Source organism: Lampetra fluviatilis, chromosome 14, assembly GCF_964198595.1.
Source record: "Lampetra fluviatilis chromosome 14, kcLamFluv1.1, whole genome shotgun sequence".
In the NCBI taxonomy this organism is placed as follows: domain Eukaryota; kingdom Metazoa; phylum Chordata; class Hyperoartia; order Petromyzontiformes; family Petromyzontidae; genus Lampetra; species Lampetra fluviatilis.
This window is the reverse complement of record NC_136288.1, coordinates 2667185-2686554: the sequence shown is the minus strand read 5'-3', so window position 1 is coordinate 2686554 and position 19370 is coordinate 2667185. Positions and strand designations below refer to the sequence as shown.

General features: G+C 49.0%; 1 protein-coding gene across 17 annotated transcripts in view; it reads right to left on the bottom strand.

The window, feature by feature from the left end:
* LOC144935803 (protein phosphatase EYA1-like) overlaps window positions 1-19370 on the bottom strand; it is a 146427-nt gene that overhangs the window by 82250 nt on the left and 44807 nt on the right. Inside the window, exon 1 of one of the 17 annotated variants that reach the window (XM_078862570.1) lies at window positions 6367-6380. The exons of 12 other annotated variants lie outside the window; for them this stretch is intronic. The gene's annotated coding sequence lies outside the window, so the exon portion shown is untranslated. Of the gene's footprint in view, window positions 1-678; window positions 1013-3107; window positions 3258-6366; window positions 6381-19370 lie in introns of those variants that run through there. 4 more of the 17 variants (XM_078862575.1, XM_078862572.1, XM_078862576.1 and 1 more) reach the window with 4 other exon arrangements.

The window sequence follows — 19370 nt, the reverse complement described above, 5'->3', positions numbered from 1 at the left end:
AACATTGAGCATAAAAACCCTCACACTACGCTTATTGTACTCTCAGGCAAATTAAAAGTCAACCGCAAATGATATTATTCTTAAAACGAGACGCTTTAACTATTGAAAATGTTTTGGCAAACCAAGTCGAAAAATGAATTATGTTTTATGCATAGCTTTGCCTTTATTCCGCTGACCTTTTAAAACAAACTTAAATTATGAATACGCACCAAGGTTAAATGTGCAACTCATTATAAACACATAGCCAGTCTCTATTGCAAGCAGAGGGATGGCCGGCACGCCGTACGCAATTAGATGCGAGCCGCACAAAGGTCCTGTGTGTTTCACCAAATGCGAGCTGGGAAACGAACGCGAATTAGCGCCGAACACATTGTACGGCAGACGGATAAACACAACAGCGGTGTCTACATCGTCTCACTGCTAACCAGAACGCACTGCTACGGACCAATGGCCCGCAGCAGTGCGGACAGAGAAGGGGAAAAAACGTAAGAGCGACAAAATGGAACGGGCGCAAACACCAACTCGCCGACTACGACCGAGCAAAATCATTCAAACAGATTCTGAAAAAAGTTCACTATTGCTCGACACGATTGCTAGTTCCCTGCCTGTGGTGTCAGACTGCGCTGCTCGCTGGGAGATCTGCGCTTTCACCGGGACTGCTCTGCTGCTGCTGCTTACCGTTCGGGATCACGGGCCGACTGTGCTCCCGTGCGTTCCGCAAACCCGTGTTTCCCAACACTTTAGCCGTCGCCGTCGCTGCCGCCGCCTCCACCACCGCCACCGTCGCATTAACAGTCCATTTCTCGCGCGCGTCAAAAAAAGTATCCCCAGCAGCCGAGGGCAATTGAAACAAAAATTAGCCAAAAAACATCCACATGGTTGGACTGCGGGCAAAAGCTGCGGGCGGACACGGCCGAGCTCGGGGCTCAAAAAAAAAAGAAATAAGGGGTCGGGAGGGCCGGGCGGCCGCCGCTTGAGGGACCGGGAGCTGCAAGGGAGCGACCTCGCTCCGGCGCAGCGTGGCGGCGAATGAGGCGGCGCGAGCGCTTCCCGGGCAGATAGCGGCGGTCGGTCGGAGCGGGGGGCAACGCGGCAGCAGCGGCGTCCGCAGGAAGAAGCCCCCCCCCACTTCGCCTCTCCCTCCGAGCGGCGCAGACTTAACAGACTACGAGGACGAAGCTAATCCACTAAACAAAGGAATCAAAAAGCTTCCTTCAGCATCATTCATTAGCTTAATCCTCCCTCCACCCCACCGGACTCTCCTGCCATCGCCCAAAGGGCCCTGGGCTGAAGCACCCTTTGTTGTTCTTTAGATTGATTTGCAGTTAACGAAAAAAAAAGAAATAAACTAACGCCCCGGCGCAAGGCTCCTGGTTTGTTTTGCTGGGTTTGGAGGAAGTTTCAGGACGAGTGAACATACAAATGCCAAGCAGTGCAAGGCGTTGTGTAGGAAAGTGCAATGGAAGGAAAGAAAGATTCATGCATAGATTCTCAACGTGCGCGACCATTAAAATTTCCCATACACACAGCGCTTGCAAAAGTTCGTGTGTACATGCATGCCTATGCACATCCTGCAACGCTTACTTATAAAGGTACAATATATCTACAAATGTATAAATCATATTTATTTTCAAGGGAAACGGGGAAACATATGCTACATATTAAAATACACTATTTAAAGGTAATAAGTATAACTTTAAGCAAACTTGACCAGATCACAAATCTTAAGCGATGACCGTAGCCACCTCCACACTGATGATGAAGATCATCGTCATCATCATCATTATTATTATTTGTAAAGATCCTTTACCTTGTAGAGCGTACAATAATGTCAGTTCACGGAACCTATGTTTGGGAATCTATTTCAAAGGCACGACAGAAATAAATCTGCATGTCAAGCATTCATATGCGATGCGTCTGCAGGGGCTGCATGATCAACAGCAGGCGCGCAACTATAAAAACCTGCCCAAGACATCCAGAATATCTGTGCTGAATATCTCCGCAACACGGCTATTGGTGGACCCTAGGGACCGAGCTCTCTGTGTTTCTCTCTCTCTCTCCTACAGACGAGGGAAGCACTTGCCAATAGCCGTACATCTGCACTGGAATGAAAAATAAAACTGGCATCTTGTTCCTTTCGACGTTTGTTGCATGCACTAGCTCCTTCCTACACACTCGTGACAGAGCAGTATGCGGCAACGTCTTGAAAACATATAAAAAAAGTAAGCGTAAAAGCTGTTTTAAGTGTACAAAATTCTATTTCGGAGGCCATGCGGACACAATAAACGCGGTGCACATTAACCGAGCGTAACTTTAACCTTTCCTTAATAAATAAAACTTGTCAGCAAATAAAAGGGCTCTGTATGAATGTATAAATATGTTCTCACCAAATCGTATCAGCCGAGCTTGCAGCTCGCATTTGGGAAATGAAAAACACGTGCAGGGAGAGAACTCGGTGTGCGGGACAAATCAAGCGCTGGGGACACATCTCGTGATGCGTTGTATTATTCCCCATGTGATTAGACTGTTAAATGAAGTTAAGAGATACGAAAAATCGTCGCCACTTATGGTCAATGTTGATGATTGTGTATTATTATTCACATCAGGTTGAAATGCATACAAAACGTAAAAAATACAAGCATGTAAAACGTTGATAAGCAAACGTAAGTATCCGCATTGCATCTGTGTAAAAACAATTGAGATTTACACATTTCTATCGCGATGTCAATTCACCGTATTCTCTCAGTGCCCCAGAGATTTCAGAATTGGACATCCTTTGCAAGCAAAAGAAAATAACCAGAAATTAAAAGTGCATGATTCTCAAATTTTTAAATCAACGCAGAAAGGAAAAAAATTGAAGCCAAACAATTTACAAACCCCAACGCATTTCACCGGTCACTGACGGCACCCCACGCAGCCTGGCGCGTGAGCTCCCGCCTGGGCCGAAAAAACTGGGGGCTGCCCGACGCGTCTAACTAAGCCGTAATCGCGCAACGAGCACCATCTCGGATACGGTGACCCCGGGCTCGCAAAAAGCGGAGTTCATAAACAGACAAGCGGGCAAACCCCCTTCCGCTTTTCAAAGCCGGGCGAATATCTCGCCTTACCTCGAGCGGCTGAGACGCAACGGCGGTGGCGGTGGTGGCGGCGGCGGCGTTGGTGGCGGGTGCACGCGCGATCTGCGTGGCTATCCTATAGCCTCCGGTGCCGTGAGCAACATTAACACCCCGCGAGCCAGCGTGCCGAGCAGCTGAGCTAACCGCTCAGCGCGTAACCCAAGCCCGCCCGAGGAGCCCTCTTGTCCCCTGCGGCCGGGCCAACAGGGAAGGGCGGGGAGGGTGGTGGTCGTGGTGGTTGTGGTGGGGGTGGGGGGCCGGTGGTGTTGGTGGTAGGGGGGGGGACGTTCGCCGCCGCTGCTGCCGCTGCTGAGGCCGCCTCAAATATCAGGGCACCTATAATTTCACCGTCACGCGCACTCTGCGGCCCACGCCGCGGGAAGCCCCACCATATATAGGGAGTGGTTAGAGGGGACCGTGCGCAGTGACGTTCTCGTCGAGGAAGGTGGGTGGGTGGGTGGGGGGCGAGAGAACGCGCCCGCCTTCCCCAGCCGGTGAATGTTTTTTGCGCACCGGGGATTCACGCGCCAGCGGCACGGGCGCAGCGCACGAACCCCCCGCGAGCGACGCCGCCGTGAGCCGGAGTCGTGCCACCGCTGCCGCCGCTACGGCGCACGCGGCGCAACGCGCGTGGCGTCGATCGACGGCGGACGGGTCACGGGCGTTAGGCGAGGAGTGCGCGTGCTGCGGTGTGCTTGTGCGTATTACAGCGAATGTTAAAAAGCACTGTGTGCGTGTGCGCTCATATGTATAAGGAGAGCGGTGGTATAGCAGCGGTTAGCGCGCTGCGCCAACACCATTGACGATTATGTCAACCCGTCATGGGCCTCCCCTAGGTCGACTCAAATGAGTACCGAGTGCGGTGTGTAAACATCGCCACTGGAAAGACAAAGGTGGCCCGAGCGTAGTATTGGCCACCCCCCCCCCCCCTCAGTGCCGTGCCGGCCTTCATCGGTGCTCGCGAACAGCACTTGCCCCAACAGCCTGTTTCGGCTACACGGGGGATCGTTATCATATGGTGATAGCTTAAGAATTAGCATGCTGCGCTACGAAATCGGCAACCCGAGTTCGATTCCGGCTCACAGTCTTCACACCATTGACGATTATGTGAACAGGTCCTGGGTCTCCCCTAGATCAACGCAGCCTGAAATGAGCACCTGGTGCGGTGTGCAAACATCAGCACTGGGGGAGACAAAGGAGGCTGGGCATGGTCCTGGCTACCACCCCTCTCATGCGCAGTGCCGGCCTTCATTGGTGCTCACTAACAGTACAGCCTGTTCGTGCTATACGGGGGGATCTATGTCTTAGACATATATCGTTGGCAAGTGGACTAGGACGAGAAATAAAATGGCATGTGGGTTAAATTAAGGGCTTATTCTGTAAGAATAGTAAAAGGGCAGTAAAGGTGTCACTGGATTAGAAATCAGGTGACAAGACGATGGGCGCAGGAATCCGCATTCACACATTCACGATCAGCTGTGCTGCGAGAAGCGCCACGCATCGCTTAGTTCCTTGTGTACACACACACACCTTCCTTGTTGAGCAAGAGTTGTTTTCTTTATTAATATATATACACGCTACACGAATTTAGTTTGCATCGCTAAACTAAATATTTACAAGCAGCGTGGCGTGCGCGTCGGATAAATTTACGTTTATTAATTGCCACAACAAATTCACGACAGTTTTATTATTCTTCACGCAAACCACCAACCTGCCCCCAAAAAACCCCCATAATAAACAGAAGCATATCGGTTAAAACAAAAGGGGGTAAAAATCTGGCCGTGGAAAAAACCCCCCCATCCACCCACCCACCCACCCACCCCTCTTTGAAGCGCGCTTTTGAAGCAAAATTAACATTTTACCCGTGTCACGGTGCCGAGGCCGGACAAAGCCGGCAGGAAGAGGGCACCGCACGCTTGAGGTGAGCCTGGACTGCAGGCTATTGTGGCACGGCCAGAAACCCGATCCGCGCCGCTCGCCCGCTCTCCCGCTCCGCTTTCCCAGCGCTGCTGCCGCTGCCGCCACGGCCTTTGTGACATTCTGCTGCAGGGAAACCTGCGCTGTCTCTGCCCCCCCCCACTCCCTGTTCCACCCCCCCCCCCACTCCCAACAACCCTCTCTGCTCCGTCTGTCCAGTCCCGGCTGTACTATTACGATTTAAACTATTTTTATTTTACCAGGTTAAGGCCCACTGAGCGATTCGCTTCTTTTTCAGAAGCGACCCGGCCACAAATGATAGCTTAACGAAGCGGTTTATCCTGTGGATATTCATAGCAGCCAAATACTCAATAAAGCATGTTTCTAAATGTGGAGGGGGAAAAAACAAGAGGACCCCGTACGGAGCCAGAAAGCCGCGTGCGCGAGCAAACGAAAGAGCGAGAGTACGACGGGTGAGCTAACGAGCGAGCGGTCAGCAAACTTTGTCTTTCGCCGATTGCGCATAAGGTTTACTCGGCATCCCAACGCACTTTTATGCATTCATGAGATCGGATGACAAACACGGCCTTGACTTCATTCACAGACAGGCTTTCTTGGCCAACTCGTGAACAGCTTGTTTCGTGGAGGGAAAAATGCATTTAAATTCATTACAAACACACTCATAAGGTTCCGGCTCAAAGGCTGTAATCAAATCGGCGAGTTTGCTGAAAGCTCGATATTTTTTCTCTAAGTGTTACTGAAATGGCAACGTTTTGGATAAGAGTTTAAAAAATTATACCCATATGCTTGATAAAAATCGGTGCAAGTTATCACAATTATCGTCAATTTGAGTAACTTGATATGCGTTTTTTCTCTTTGGAAAATTGTTTTACAGTATGTACTGGCGTTATTAGTCCTATACAGACGTTATAGTCTTGTCAAATTACACACAGCTAAAGCCCCATGTCCCACCACCATTTCTACCCTGGTTCACAAGCCAAATGTAACATTAGTATTTTCAATAGCACATTCATAAAAAAAGAAAAGAAAAAAACCTATAAATACAATAAACGTTCAAGTAAAAAGAAGCATGGCATTTTAAAGACGTACAAAACCTGAATGCTGACCACATCACTCGGTATCAACAAAAGTGTGAATGAGAAAGTGCCGCTGGCCAACACTTGCTTCCCGGTTCAACCACACAAGATGATGGGCGGCTTTCGCGGCGTGCCTTTTGTCTGTCCCGACGCACAAAGAGCCAAACGTTTCAAGCCAAGCCACCGTGAACAACGCACACTCGCCGTGAGCACAGCTTCCAGAACATCGCCACAACCTTCAAGACCTGGAACACGCGAGCCGTCCGGAGCTGGTCTGAAATGCACTGACTAGGATCCACTGGGAGCAGTGGGGGTGGGGGGGGGCGTCCTGATTTAATTACGCCCAGAATAAATTAAACTAACACTTGGTTCTGTGTGTAAAAGGAGCTTTATTTGCCCATGAGGCTACAGTACGTTGTTATTATTGACTGCTGTCCTTGTCCACAGTACTGTACTCCAACTATCCCAGGCAAAATCACAGTATGTAACTTAGCTCACTTGACCATTTTTTATTTTACCAGGCAAGGCCGACTGAGCTTTATAGCTCTTTTTCTGTAAGCCACCTGGCCACAAATGATAGCCCAATGATGGGACTCATCACGTGGAAATTTATAGCAGCTAAATAGTGTAAATGTCGGGAAAAACCGGAGGACCCGGAGAAAAATCCACACGATCACGGGGAGAACATGCCAACTCCAAATATACAACAGGTATCCAGGTCGGGAACGAACCCACGACCTTCCGCATACCAGGCGAGGTAATTAAAATCTCGCCACCGCAGCGAATGTGCTTTGGCTGTGCCATGTTTGCTCCAAGGGCAACACCACAAAGCGACCGTAAATGAAATGAACACAACGCGATTGGCCTGCGGAGACAATCCTGAGAACTTTCTCTCGCTCCGCACGATGCGTCGCAACTGCCTACAAAACAAGCTGACCAGTGCGGGACGTACAACACCAAAGCAACAGGCAATACGGGAGCCTCAAATGGCACAACGACGCAAGGTCTTGCCACCACTTCATTCTTTCAACCTGCGCTGCCGTTAGAGACCGCCGGTGCCACAGCTCAATTGCCAAGTGTCAAAACAGCTCGCAACGAAACGGTACGATCGATGTCTGCACCGTTGCAATTAAAACTTCCCAGATGCACCTCCAATTAACACGGTTGGCAACGTACGGTGCGAAAGAAGTCCAACATGCATCAGTATAACTTTCACAGATCTCCTTTTGCTAAAGCGACATGAAATCTGAACGGGTTGTCACCTGATTAAATAAAGGTCGTTACTCAATCCGAATAAAGACACCTCGATGATGAAGGCAAAATAAAATACTAACTAGGTGGCAATGGGGGAAAAAACTGGGATATAGGTTTACAAATAATTATAATCACACCGATGGGAATTGTTTACAATAATGTTTCAATACCAAATACTTTACATAAACAGACACACGTACAGATAAACACTTCAATCTTTTCATTGCCTCCGATTCCATCAGTGCGAGCACAGTTGCTATGGCAGGGTTTACACGGCCACCGCTAAGGCTCGCTCGCTCTCAAACACCGGCTCGGGTTTCACTTACTGGGAGGCAGAGAGAGAGAGACAGAAAAAAAAGTCTGCAGGATTCGCAGTGCACAAGAAGAATGTTTAGTTTAAACCCAAAAGCAGAAAGTGTCAACAATGCACGTCCTTTGAAGAGAGGAATGGCTACTGGATGGATGGATGGAGCAGCGCGTCAAAGTCGGTACCGGGGAGCGAGAGAATTGAAACCTTAGGAGGCGGCGTGTCCGTTTAGCCAGATGAGACGCAGATCTGGCAGCACGGGTGCTTTGCTTCCAGCGGCACTGGAAGGGTGCCCCCCTCTTAAGGAGGAGACGAATCGCACTGCCGTGGACTGTGGCGCGCTCGGGGGACGTGGAGGCAAAACCTCGACGAGGCCGGGGGTCGAGCCGGGAGACGACGCCACGGGGAGACCCGAGGGGAAACGCGCGGTGAGAACGAGGAGGAGGGGGGGGGGGCGCCGAACGGGAGGCGACGAATCCGCGACGCGACTTTTGATTGCCGCGAGCGTGCATAACGATATCGATGTCCTAGGTATTAATAAGCGTGGCTAGCTTGAATATAAGTGTATACAGTACAGATGTATATATAGAATACAACGAGATATATATGTACAACATACTTAGCTGCATCTTTGATACATGGATTTAATGGGCATTTAAAAAGTAATTTTGTATTCAATTAAATTCGATGTGAAAGTGAAAGTCCGTCAATGAACGCTGTGTAAATCAATGAATGAACGGACGTGTATACAATTTCATGGAATTTCACACAATGTGCCCTATTAAAACCTTGTGAGTTATGGGGTGCATGACGATACGTAGGAATTGGCAGAGGTGTGGACTCGAGTCATGTGACTTGGACTCGAGTCAGACTCGAGTCATGAATTTGATGACTTGCGACTCGACTTGGACTTGCATAACAATGACTTTGTCCCACCTATGAGATGTGGACTCGAGTCATGTGACTTGGACTCGAGTCAGACTCGAGTCATGAATTTGATGACTTGCGACTCGACTTGGACTTGCATAACAATGACTTTGTCCCACCTATGAGATGTGGACTCGAGTCATGTGACTTGGACTCGAGTCAGACTCGAGTCATGAATTTGATGACTTGCGACTCGACTTGGACTTGCATAACAATGACTTTGTCCCACCTATGAGATGTGGACTCGAGTCATGTGACTTGGACTCGAGTCAGACTCGAGTCATGAATTTGATGACTTGCGACTCGACTTGGACTTGCATAACAATGACTTCGTCCCACCTATGAGATGTGGACTCGAGTCATGTGACTTGGACTCGAGTCAGACTCGAGTCATGAATTTGATGACTTGCGACTCGACTTGGACTTGCATAACAATGACTTTGTCCCACCTATGAGATGTGGACTCGAGTCATGTGACTTGGACTCGAGTCAGACTCGAGTCATGAATTTGATGACTTGCGACTCGACTTGGACTTGCATAACAATGACTTTGTCCCACCTATGAGATGTGGACTCGAGTCATGTGACTTGGACTCGAGTCAGACTCGAGTCATGAATTTGATGACTTGCGACTCGACTTGGACTTACATAACAATGACTTTGTCCCACCTATGAGATGTGGACTCGAGTCATGTGACTTGGACTCGAGTCAGACTCGAGTCATGAATTTGATGACTTGCGACTCGACTTGGACTTGCATAACAATGACTTTGTCCCACCTCTGGGAATTGGCACATCCTCATTGAGCCAAATCAAAGCACTCCAACGAGATGGAGGTTCGGTACTGTAAGAGTCTTTCCTTGAATCATCATGGGGTATGGTTCTTCATTTCAGATGCAGTTTTACGGAAAAATTTATTTCTAAAAATAAATTTGGTTGACTTGTATTAACGAACGAACAAGCTATTTAAGCTTTAAAATGTGTGTATAAATGTTAAAACAATGTTGCCATTGTATATTAAATTTATGAATATGCATGTTTGCACATTACCACAAACATATTAAAAAACAATCAATTTACAACCCCGTTGTCATCATACTGGTTTGATTGAACGCTTCCCCACACCATGTTGGCCATGGGTGTGTGTGTGTGTTGACCACACTTCACCACGCCGGTGAGCGCAAGTTAGTAAGAGGGGCCAATGGGACCGGACAGTTCAGATACCACTCGCCACTGACGTTCGCCTTGATCGGAAATCACACTGAGCTCACGAGGTTCATGCCACACATCAATGCAACGCTTACCAACTGTGCTACAGTTACAAAATGGGACCTTTCTGGCAATATCAAAGTATGAAAAAATAAGAATCGGTTTAACCCTTTCTAGGCCCCAAAGAAAGCTGTCTCTGGTGTCAATCAAAGGCAATGCATATATCATCACAGCATGTTTGTTTGCATGCTCACAACAAGTACGTGTGGTTAATGCGAACTTGCTTCCTTCCAAAGGTTTCTATTTGGTGTTTGAACATTTTAACACCTTTTTTTTATTGCCAAAAAGGGTAGAACCTATTCTTCATTTTTCAAACTGTGCTACCTTATACTCTCAGCAATTACAGCGATGAGGCTGCGGTGAACAGAATGACGCAGTCCGCCACTCTGTGCTGTACACGGGTGCATTCGTTTCATCGCATTCTCCAAAATAAATCGAAATTCCAAATGCTCACCTGGCTTCTCCGTACGTACACATTTGAGCGGAAACCAAGAGGGGCTATTGACGGGCATGTCAGCGGTGAATTTATGCGGGCACACATTCTGATGCGCTGGACAATTTCCAGCCAGGGGCTGTTTTCAAATATGCTTTTCACATGCTGACACGGAGTATCAAGTGAACACGAGCCAAACAAATGAAACATATGTGCGGCAACGTGAAAAAAAAAGTCACGTGAGCGCTCGTACCCCCGCACAGGTGCGTACGCAAAACACGAACATCTTCCGTTGTAAGTCTTTAACAGCCTCGCGGAGTGAGCGCTATTACGTTTGGCACAGCGCACAACGGGGCGGTGTGGACAGCCGCACGCTTGGCCAACCTTCGTCTCACCAGGTGCCGATGTTTACACACCGTACCAGATACTCACTTAAGGCCTAGTTGACCTAGAGGAGGGGGGGAGAACCGGGGACCAGTTCGGACAGATTCGCGCCACTGATGTGAGCCATGGGCCAGGAAATGCACGTGGAACGCCAGGTTCATAGCGTCGTGTGCTAACCGCCGAGCTAAACCCCCCTTCGCCACACACACAATGCGCTACCGCTCCCCGTGCGCGTACACACGCATCACAGCGGTCCCGCTAACAAACCACTCCCCGTTAACTCCTCTCGTCCACACGGAATCAGCAAAGCCCGGGGTATTAATAGACGTCAGATGATTTCTGGAAACTGCCTTGTCAACAACTTTTTTCTGACCTAATAAACAACAAACACGCGCTCGCAACTGTCCGCTTCTGTCAAAGCCGCATGGCGCGCGCGCGCGCACGCGGTCCCTGCCTTGCTCCGCCAGCCGTTCCACGAATAGAGGGGGGCGCACAGTGGGGGGGCGTCTGGGGCGAGGGCCCAGCGAGTGGTGGCAAAAAAAAAAGCGCCGCTCAGAAATCTCGCAGCGATTCCCCCGTCACACCTCACGCAGAAAGAGGGGAACGCAGACTTCAGTCCAACTGTTGTGAGCGTGCGCACGTGCCCACACCTCGTTTCTCTTGTGCTGCCCCCATTGTCTGGAACTACCTTCCCCCTAGACGTATGTTGGTAAGTTGAACTTCTTTCGCACCGTACGTCGTCAACCGCGCTAATCGGAGGTGCGGGGGAAGGACAACAAACTAGACACAAAACGCAGTTCTAAAGTTTTCAACATCCCTGATATCCAGTCCTTGCAACCTGTCATTCTTTTCTACCAAATCTTTATCGTTATTAAATATAAATAAATATATCACCTCCCCCAGCATACTCATGTCCTGATGCTTCGTACAGCAACTCGAGATGCAGCTGCAATTAAGTGTTAGATGGATCAAAATGGCATTTGTGTTCATTCTCAATCTCACGATGCGTACATTGAATCGCACAGGTTACAATGCATTTTTCTCGATGGTGTATGCCATGGTTCACTTTGCTCCTGCAGCTCCTCGGCAACTGGAGGTAGAGGCATTCAAGGCAATGTTTAGACCAACTGCCTCTCTATCAAATAAATATGCCCACCGATTCTGTACAGCCTCTCCAGATTTAGACCTTGTGTAAATCCAAATTACATTGCATTGTTAGGCGCCCTCTCTTACGCAGATTCATATTTTCATATTTCCCTTTCTGCCGTGGCCTTTCCTAGAGACGTCTCTAAATCTAGTGTTGGGGAGGTCTATTGCACCGTGGTGCCAATGTCAAATGGGAGTAAACGCCATCGCTAACACGACGTATCACTTGCATGACGTCCGATGTTGATATTGGATGCAATTTCGCACAATTTTGAGTAATGCGTACGACAGGTAGTGCCGCACATTGCTTTATTGGTGTTCGCCATCACTCAGACGAAGGGGCTCACGATAAATAAATGAAGCGCTCTGCCCAAAGAAACTTGCTCAAATCCTTCTGCTCTGTACAGTGGGTTGGGCCACTTCGAGAAGTAAAACAGATCAGCTTCTGCAATAAGTATATTTCGAGTTGCACTTCAAGCCAAGATGCACTCGGCTTAAGTAACTGCCCAACCAAGTCCTCGGCGGCGGCGCTGCCATGAATCACCGATCAAAGATATCGACTTCGCCCCCAGATCTCAAGTAACAATCAAGAGCTCCACAGTTCATTCCGTTTGTTTAAACAGTCTCGGCCTGAGCGACACTTAACAGTAATGGACCAAAGGGGCTCTTCTCTCCAGTTCAACTTGAGCACTGTGCGTGCTTGCTCTCGCATGTTTGGTTCACCCTCCCCCCACCAAACCCCCCTGCCCCCCCCGCCCCTCTCATTCATTCCAAGTTCACCATCCTGCGGAGAAGATCAGCTCGCGATCCCGGGCCGTGATGAAGCGCACGTCCCACCTGTCCCACGCTCCTGCACCAATCTGTCATCTTGTGCTGCCTCTCTCACGGCAAAGCCTCTAATCGGGAATGCCCGCCAACTCCCCCCCCCAACTACTCCTCGCCCTCCCCAAGAAGCGTGCGATCACGCGGTTTGTCCACGCTGACCCCCCCCATCGTTCCTAATTACGGCCTTCCCAGTGCCAAGGTATTATTAGCGTTGACGGAGCGTCACGGTGACACTTGCGCGTTGCTTTTCTCCCTTGTCCCCACCTCGCCCTATAGAACGGACAAATAAAACGCACCCCCCCCCCCTTTAACCGCACGCCGAGGCTCCGAGTCCTCACGCGGCCAGCAGGAGGGCACAGCGCTGCCCGTGGCGATGATTTACCTGTCTGCTGCCTGGCGGCGGACATCTGGTTAAGTCGTCGCGGGCTGCGTTAATATACTGCGAGGGGCTCGCATTAAAGTTTTGTGTAGAATTCAAAGCACGTGCGCCGACTGGAGGGGCGGGGCCAACGACACGGGGGGGGGGGTCCATCGCTCAGGATTCCTCCGTCTCAGGGCAGCCGAGTTGGGGGTGCGAGTTGAACCCCCCTCCAAGGGATCGGCGACTCTGCTTCGTGTCCAGCATCCACACTTGGACCCCTCGGACACACCAGCGGTGGGTGCTAGCCCAATGGGGGGGGGGGGGGGGAGGGCTACCTTTTAAATGTATAAAATACTAGCAGGATGACAGAGGAGATACTGTATTGCCAGGAGATTTCGATGTAATGATAGAAGAGAAATGTAGACAAAAATAAAGATGTGGTGAGATGATAAGAGAGAGATGTGGGCAAGATAGGGAAGAGATATTCATTCGGCTGTTCATCTTAATTGGCTTGATATGTGTTTTAGGATTTGAAATTTAAAATGGTATTTTACGCACACCCACATTTTGAGTTTTCTTCATAAACCCAGGGGGGCCCTCGAGCCTCTTGGGGCTCCTAGCCGTCGCTGGGTTTGGCTTCACGGCCCCGCAGAGCTCCGGCCGGCAGCGCCTCACAAACGCGAGCGGACGTCGAGACAGACGCGTACAGTAAAAGCCGATATAGCGTCTCTACGCCGCTGCCAAGTTGCCAAAGCAAGTCCCCCCGGCCACCCCCCCCCCCCAATGCTTTAAACTTTTTTTAAGCTTTAGTAAAAATGTTAACTCCGTATTAATGTCAACCGTTGAACACATCGGGGTGGGAGGCGAGGTGGAATAAAAACTCAAGGGGTTTCTCCTCAAGGAGATGTGTTGCAACGAGAAGGGGGGGGGGGGTGTCACGACAGAGGCGGTAACACTTCATAACATCGGTAACTCTTCATAACTGTTCATCTTAAGTTGCAATCGCACCTATAGCGCACGACACTGGGTGCGTTTAATCTCAAAAAGTCGTCTATTAGTGTGGATGCGTTCGGAAACACTTGGTACACACTTGTTCATTTGTTTTCTTCATCGATTTTCGCCGAGGTAAAGCTCACTTAAGGAATTTAGCTCCGTGTCACGACTTAACATGTTTAGACCACCTAAAACCCCTAACTTGTCATTAAAAACACCAGCAAGAGCTATTTTATTAGATTATTTAATTAATTTGTGGGGGGGGGGGGTACGTGCAGTGGTGTAAGAAGAGAAAAAAATGAGCACAAAAAACCTTCTTGGAAACCCCCCTTGACTAATTTTACAAGATAGTGTTTCACATATGCTGTTCAATTTAGTGGAGTCAAACGTAAAAAATAAACCTTGGGAGAAAACCACCCATGAATTCCATAATTTTCTTAATGCTTTGTTCATCATAAAATCACTTCATATAGTGCAAATACGCATCACGTTTAATACCCAAGGTTCCATAGCGTATACACAACAAATCCAATAACTTGTTGATATATTACGTATATACATTTACGTATAAATACCCAAAACATTTTTTTTCTTAGACAAATCTCTTCAAGGGCCACCAAGCCAAAACTTGTCATTGTTCAATCTATTTTGGGGCTCGATTAAAGTGGCACACAACTTAACAAACATGCACAGAGACTATACCCTGCTTGGGAGTGAGAAGAAGAATCAAACAAGCAAATTCTGCTTTAGTTTTGTAAAGACATTTGATCCTCGGCCACAAACGTTACACATGTGTAACGGCAATTTCCAGCATCCCGTCTTGGGCAGGAGGATCAGATGGCCCTGGTAAACCACAGCTTGTGTGTGTGTGTTGCACCACACACACACAAATTTAACTTTTGGCCAGATCAGCAGGTGTAGGGCCTGAGTCGCATGACTAGTTCATTCATTCACTGCTCCTTCATTTGTGGCGTATCTCACACTTGGAACGATTCTTCAGTTTAAAGATTGTATGTCTGGCCTCTCTCAGTCGGTATTGCCGTGATAAACCGAAGTCATTGCGGAGATCATTTGATGGCAAATGCTTCGTCGGGTTTGTCTATCGAATTTATTTATTGTGTGTTAATGTTTTGACCTCTGTTGATCGTCTTTATTTGCGTACAATTTTTAAGGTTTATATGCATCTTATACTCCATACTATAGGTGGTTTGGGTTAGATCGCGTAAATATCAATGTGTCGTTAAACCCGCCACCACCCGACATAGCCAATTAGTGAGGTACTTGTGGTCTCCACGATTTAAAATAACGCGAGAGAATGATTCTAGCAGTCCTAAGGAGATTGATCGATTTCATTTTTTTTTGGTTTATCCTCCTCCAGACGTTGGGTCGCCGGTACAATTATGCTCATTCTCTCCTCAGTATAATTTAGCGGTGGAAATATTCACCCCCCCCCCATCCCCCAACAATTCAAGAAGGTGCCACAATTCAGGGTCATCATTCGATCCAACAACCGATTCTTAACATTGCGGTGAATGGTAGCGCCTCCAGTGGCTTACAGTGATAATGTGAACCCATTACACACGACTTTTACACATCGAAAAACCATCGATCCTGTCACAAGCAATTCAAGACGTGTGTCAAGAGCTTAAGAATCGCTACCAACCGAAGAGTCTGCATCGTTTCACCCCAGGCCATCCTTGCGAATAAGACTGTCCTGGTCTAATGAGTTCTCACCTGGTTAAGTAAACTAAACCGATCTTCACCAAGTTTATAAAACGCACTGTGCCCAAATTGCATTTTATTTTTTAAAAAAACCCGCACATGATTCCATAAAAGATAAGAGGCAAGCGGGAAAACCTGTTCTTCTGGGTGACGAACGAGTTAAACCACTTGCTTTTTTTTATGAACGCAGCCATCAACAAACCTGTGACAAGGACACGAGAAATCTTGATCTCCAACAAAGCAACGCCCGACTGTGGTGTGGCAAAGCTGGGGTGGTGGCGGTGGTGGTGGCGGCCGCCTGCGTCGTCACGTAATGGACATCACGGAACCAGCCAGGAAGGAGCCCGTTTCGTGATGCCACCGCCGCCGCCGTCTAAAAACGTGGCCGACCCCAACAACCGCCGCCTTCCAACGCGGCGTGAGCGGAAAGCACTCGGGGCAAATGTCTAGCGGGCGGTGATTTGAAGGCGCGGCCGAGAAGAAATTCGACCGCCCCGCGCGCGTTCGCGGAGGAGAGTCCACGCACGATGTGGTGGCGGTGGTGGTGGGGGGAAATTTGATGTGCGGATTTGCACCCTCGTTTAGCGGCGCGCCGTGCACGACGACGGCCGTGCTCGTTGCGTGTAATGATGATGTAGTGGGTGAAGATGATGGTTCTTGATCGGTGGTTCTTAAACCCTGGGGGTGCACGCAGCCCTCTCCGGTGTGCGAGATGCCATTTTTGAGAACCACAGGGGGTGGCAGGATGCAAGTAAAGGTTAAAAACCACCGCTTCTGATGATGATAGAAACCACGTTAATGCGGCTAGTTGCAATGACTGGCGAAACGTCGTGCCAAGATTGTAAATGTTGTGGCTTGGCTCTCCAACACACCGGTGTGCTGTACGAGTAACGAATTGGCATGTTCTGTTTACGTGACAAACCTTACTAATTGGCTGTGTCGAGTGGTGGCGGGTTTAACGACACAGACTACCCTGTCCGTTATTGATGACTGTATAATTCTACATCGACAGTTATATACTGTAAAAAAATTCTACATAGCGACTGAAACACATAGTGGGTTCCTGCAGACAGTCCACCCTTGATACTGGCTTTCTGAGCTGTGGACATAAATGTTCAACAATAAGAAATATCCAGGTGCCTTATTTTGGCTCTACGAGCCTAGAGATATAAGGGAGCATTGGGCAGTGGCAATGAATCCCACGAATTCTGCTCGCCTGTGCAGAAATCCCAGTGTGACACCTAGAACGCAAAGTCGCGCGCATCAAAACAACATCTGGCCGACGTTGCGACGTTGTCACGCGAGCCGCGACCGGGTCCTAGCGTGCCGACGACGGCAATCCATTGGTACGGATACAGGTGCCGATGTGCGCTTCGGCGGGCGCAAGTAGGCTGACGGAGAAACGTGTGACCCAAGCAAATGCGACTCGGCGAGTTCGCAAGGTTGCCAAGGACGCAGGCGAGAGAGACGTAAACGAAGCGAACGGGCACGGTCGGTCGCGTGCAATGGGCTTTAAAAATAAATAAATGTCCCACATCGACCCGGATGAGGAGGTGCGAGAAGAGGGCTGTGGAGAGAAGATATCGTGCAGGGAACGCGGTATTGTGAAATACGCTGCTATACACAGGTACATAACCCCAAGCCACCGTAACTTTTAAACCGAGCGGACAGCATTTATAAGTTTTAAACTGAAAAAGAGCTCTACAGGATTACTTGCTCGTGGCTTTATTCAATTTGGAGATCTACAACTATTCACTTTTGAGATGGCCATTTTTAGTCGGCAGGACCCGTACATTCTTTTGGAGCATTAAGAAAATATGGGCACGAGAAAAAAATGTAGACAGATGACAGAGTTGTATCAATTTTCAGCAGTCTTTCATGTAGAAGTGTACCTTACAGAAAAAAAGCTGAACATTCATTTTCATTAACGTATTGAGGGTATCTTATATATTTAATCCTGCACCCCCCCCCCCCCCACCGTACCATTTCAAATGCTATAATTGTCTTAGCACTAAGTCACATTTTTTTTGTAGAAATAAATGTAACATTAATGACAAAGTATTTGTGCTCTTCTTCGAATATAAAACAAATGGGGGCGTCACGAAACACACCCTCACCGACACCAAAATGGAGGGGAAAAAAATGTAACCATCTTGCTATTCAGTTTTTTTACGGCTTTAATTACCACAGAAACGGCACCGGAATTATCGTAATGAAAATCCCATTCAAGCTCAGGAAGGCAAAAAAAAGCAGAAGGCGCTGTCCCAACATATGGTGAAGGGGGGAGGCGCAGAGCGCAACACACATGAGCAGTCTGGAATAATGCGGCAGTCTCCCCCGAAAGCCGCAGAAGCCGTGCTCGATCGGCCCACCGTGCCTGGGAGCCTGGCCCACCTGAGCAGCTGTCACAGCCTTGCAACGGAGCTCCGCTGCCCCAACGAGACCACCTACCCAGCACCCCCTTCACCCCCTTGCCCCCCCCCCGCCCCCCCCCCGGCCACCCCCCCAGAAAAAAAAATCCCAACTTGCACTGATAGCGACCTTCCAGCGAAACTTCCAGCAGTCAAACTTAACCTCCCCAGCCTTGACGCCCCCCCCCCAAACCCACCACAACTCCGGAGCATATTTTTTTTTTAAACCCCATGGAGTGCATTCATGACTTGGGAGAGAAAGAACGGGACAACTGTTGTATATCCTCGGCTGTCCATCACGGCTGCGTAATCTCGAGATGATTATCAGCCGCTGCATCGTTTCCTCTCGCGAGTGCCTATTCGGACAAGAATGGGCCTTATCATTCTGTGGATTTCACTGACAGACTTGGAAAGATGGAGGGGGATGGAGAGGGGGGGGCAAGCAGTTGGTGGTGAAATGACGTGGGGTGAGTTTCGCATTGCAGGCAAGTGGTAGAGAGAAGAGCTGCTGCAGCCTATTCTGCATTTGACTACCGATCCAGGCGGTCATGATCATATTCGGTGTCGTTATTGTTCGGGTAGCAATGTAATGTAAATATAAATACAGTCATCATTGAAGGAGACACAACATCGTGCTAAAAGGGTCTCTAATGCCGAGCGCCATCACACACCGCGCTTTGTTCATTCAATTCATCTGCAGGTCTCGCTTGGAGAGTGGGTTCCACACGACGGGGCCATATTCCAAAAAACGCGATCCACGAATGTGTTTAGACGGGCTCGTGCAACTACAAGACAGCCACCACGAGCAGAAGCTAGGTATTGCCGTTTCAGGTCATAGGCAACAGGCGTGCAGTGAAATGCTGAGAGCCCTGTCTGCATCACCCAATGCATCGACGAACACGGATACCGATGTGCCCCTGTGTATAATGATAATTTGTGACCATCTGTCAATCCATTGCTGGATGAGGGCTCCCCCCCTCCCCAAGTTGTGTCAGTCATGAGAGGTGTTTGACTACACACATGACACAAGAGGGCAGCTTTTTAAAGGGATACATTGGTTTAAGGCAAGACAGATGGCGATTTAGGATGTGTCCCCGATTTGGAGTGAATGTTTCAGAGCTCACAATCAATTTTGGTTGCGAGTCCATAGCGGTGGTTCACATAGACCTTCTTTGCCGTGTCAAGGGACCTTTAATGCCGGCAAGCAG